A 3,804-nucleotide genomic window follows, 5' to 3' on the forward strand; every position below is an offset into this window, starting at 1 on the left:
CTAGGGTTCATTATCACTTGCCAGAATCACTTACTCTTATGGGACCAAACTCAAACTATGAGCAATGGGAAAGATGTCAGGGACCATTTAAAATGACCCTGTAACATGGCGATTAACTCAGCTCTTTTTTTTCTTATTTACAAATTTCACTTCTTTTCATAAAACTTGTGTCCACATTTCCCCTTTCTCAGCCTCCACTTGCCTCTCTAATATCCAAAGGATTAGCAGCAAAGTACACACCCTATTCTGTAAACTACCTTCTTTTTAATATAACATGACAAAACAGACACCCTCACTCCAAATCTAAGTGTCATAAATTCACTTACTGGACAAGGCTACCTTGTGCCTGAAAATTCTAAGATAATTTTAAGTTGTGCTCCTGACACAGTAAAAGAGCAAACACAGGCTGGAGCTAATGATCAGCAGGGACTTGCTATCCTTTGTGGGACACATGGCCTGATAAAAGCCCAGCAAGCAATTAATAGCAGTCAGGGTCTTTGGAAATTTTTTTGCAGCTCGAGTACACTTGAATGACTGCATTGGAAAATTGGTCATTCCATGGGGATTAATGAGCAATTTTCTGTCGAAGTGCAAGGTGCACAATTGAAGAAAAGAATGACAAAAGGAACCCAAAGCCCAAAGGATTTGACTTAACAATCCTTTTCTGTCTGCATAGTGAAAAGGAAATTTGGGAATATCATCACCTGCCAAGAAGAGTGCAATGATTTATTTTCTCCAGAAATGAGAAAAGTCAGCCAAAGATCTCCCACAACAGGCTGGACTTTAGTACTTGGAATAACCCAGCACTGAGAATGTGCTGCCCACACTTTGCAAGGAGCATGCAAGTGACCTCATTCAGGATTGTAGACAAATAAGCACCATCAATGTAGGCAATTAGGCTCCACTTAAATCCGTCACAACTGATTAATTTGAATTGTTTCACTATTATTGCTTAAATGTCTTTGAACAGGTATTCCCATAAAAAGCATGAAGATTCAGAGTGCCTGCTGAAGAGTGCCAGTTTTGAAAAATTTAATTAGGGTATGAATAAGATGTCACACCAAAATAAAAAGTGAAGCTTTTGCTACTTAAAATTGTTGACAGCAAAAAATAAAAACACAACTAAGATTAAAAATGTGATTATAATTTAAAATGCAATTACCTAAAACAATTATCTAAAGAAATTTTTTAATCATCCACAGATATTTACCAAAGAAACGAAGTAAAATTAATCATTTTAACTCTGTTTTTATGAACATAAACCTAGTTCAAATCCCAGATATCTTAGAGATAGAACTATAGTCCACATTGGGGTCGGAGCAGTGGCACAGAGGTGGGGCATTTGCCTAGCAAGTGGCTGACCTAGGACAGACCACAGTTCAATCCCCCGGTGTCTCATATGGTACCCCAAACCAGGAGCAATTTCTGACCGCATAGCCAGGAGTAACCCCTGTGCTTCACCCGGTGTGCCCCCCCCAATAAAAGAACTTTAGTCCACATTACAAAAAAGATTCAAAACTTTCACCAAATAAATGGATGGTAGTTTCTTTTCATACAAATAGTTTTTTGTTTCTATAGTGAATGTTTTTCAATATACCTCATGAACATTATAATTATACTAAGACTAAATAATGAAATCAAAATTAAAAATAAGGTCTAAGACTGAATATTATTTTAAGAGGAAAATGCTCAAAAACCAATGAGCAACCAATTCAGGTATAAGAAAATATAGTCATTGAATATGATATGTGAGAAAAAATATATAAATTGTCTCCCAGTCAAGAGAGAGAGCAAGACAATGAAAACATGAGACCCAATCTTTAATAATCAAAATTAAAAAATGGGCCTGTTATTTTGACAAACTGGTGTGAGGGAGACTCAGGGGGGTGGCATGGGGTAGACTCTGAGAATCTGGAAACTATGGTGGAGGGAGGTTGACAGTAGTGGTGGGATTGGTCCTGAAACATTGTATGTCTGAAACTCCACTATGAATAACTTTGTAAATTAAAATAGTTTAAATAAAATTTAAAAATAAAAAGAAAGAGAGCAATATGTGCTTTTCATCAACTGAGCCAACATTTTTAAGCTTGAGTAATTCCAGTACTGGTAACCAGGCAGACAAATGATCACACTCAGATTTGCTGATTAGAGTGTGGCCTTGAAAGTAATTCTGTGTTATCTATTAGAATTAAAAATCAAGCAAACCTGGGGCCGGCGAGGTGACGCTAGAGGTAAGGTGTCTGCCTTGCAAGCGCTAGCCAAGGAAAAGTCCACAGTTCAATCCCCCGGCGTCCCATATGGTCCCCCCAAGCCAGGGGCAATTTCTGAGCGTGTAGCCAGGAGTAACCCCTGAACATGAAAAGGGTGTGGCCCGAAAAACAAAACAAAAAAAAATCAAGCAAACCTGTAACTGCTCATTTCACCTAGTAGGATATTGCTTTAACCTCCAATAAAAAGAGATGTATACATATAGCAATAGGTCAGATATATTAGATAATATATTAGATAAAAGGTACTTATTTTACATGTGATAAACTGCTATCACATATGGTTGCTGAGCATTTTCAGGAGTGATCCCTGAGTACAGAGCCAAGATGTGTCCTCTTCCAAAGTTAACTAAAGAGTTTTTTAGGATAAAATATTAAAAATGTTTTATAAGTCTAAATGTTGAACAGATCTCCCTAAGTTCAGGATGCTTCTATTAGTATACCTCTGATAGTGAAAGCTCTAGCAAACTAAAAGTGTTTAGTTTATAAACTTTTATAAATACATGAAAGTATCATATTATAAAATAAAACATTGAGCTGCAACCATGTCAGATCATCATTCAGCTTCACAGATTCATATTACTCCAACAGAGAAGCAAGCCACACCTCAAAAACTTTTGGGTACACCAGACTTGAAGCTCGGGGGTGACTCCTAGCCCAGCTAAAGTCTCAGCACTCACACACATCCCACTGACCCAACTTCACTTTTTCTCTGATTTCTACAGAAAAACCTAATCATTAAAAAATCCAAATATATCAGTTTGAGGACTGATATCTGGAGTCTTTCTGAAGTCAAGGTGGAAAACCTCCCTGAACCCCTTTATACTTCCAGAAACCCCAGAAGTTACACTCATCACCCACAGCTGCCGCCATACAGGCTTATTGTACCAGATCCACGTATCCTGAAATTCTTGGAACATGCAGCCATGTACATGACCATATGACACCTCTATATTCTTCAATACTGATACCCCACCAAATTATGTGTGGTATTATCACAGAAGCCAACTAAGATCCACAAATAAAACTAGTAACAAAGAATGTCCAAATAGCAATAAACAGTTTAGTAAAATGTTAGTAGACAATGAATAATGACCTCAGTGTGAGATATGACAATTTTGACAAATTTTCTTTATTTATGTCTATTTTTTATAATTCCATCCCCATTTAGTTGTAACAAGCAATACTGAGGAAATTATGTGTATCTATCAAGGAGGCATTCTTGGAAGAAGTTGAGAAACTGGGGACAATGATGGAGGGAATGTTACACTGATTGGTATAAGAACATTGAATGCCAACAACAATATCATAAGCAACTTCATAAACCACAGTGTTTAAATAAATCAACAACAATTTAAAAACACGAACATGGGGCCAGAGCAATAGAACATATCTGGGCATTGCTCTGAATGTAGCTGACCCAGATTTGATCCCTGATATCCTTTACAGTTTTCTGAGCCCTCCAGGAGTAATTCCTAAGTGCAGAGCAAGAAATAACCTATGAGCATTAACAGGTGTGGCCCCTAAAAAACAACAA

Source organism: Suncus etruscus, chromosome 12, assembly GCF_024139225.1.
Source record: "Suncus etruscus isolate mSunEtr1 chromosome 12, mSunEtr1.pri.cur, whole genome shotgun sequence".
In the NCBI taxonomy this organism is placed as follows: domain Eukaryota; kingdom Metazoa; phylum Chordata; class Mammalia; order Eulipotyphla; family Soricidae; genus Suncus; species Suncus etruscus.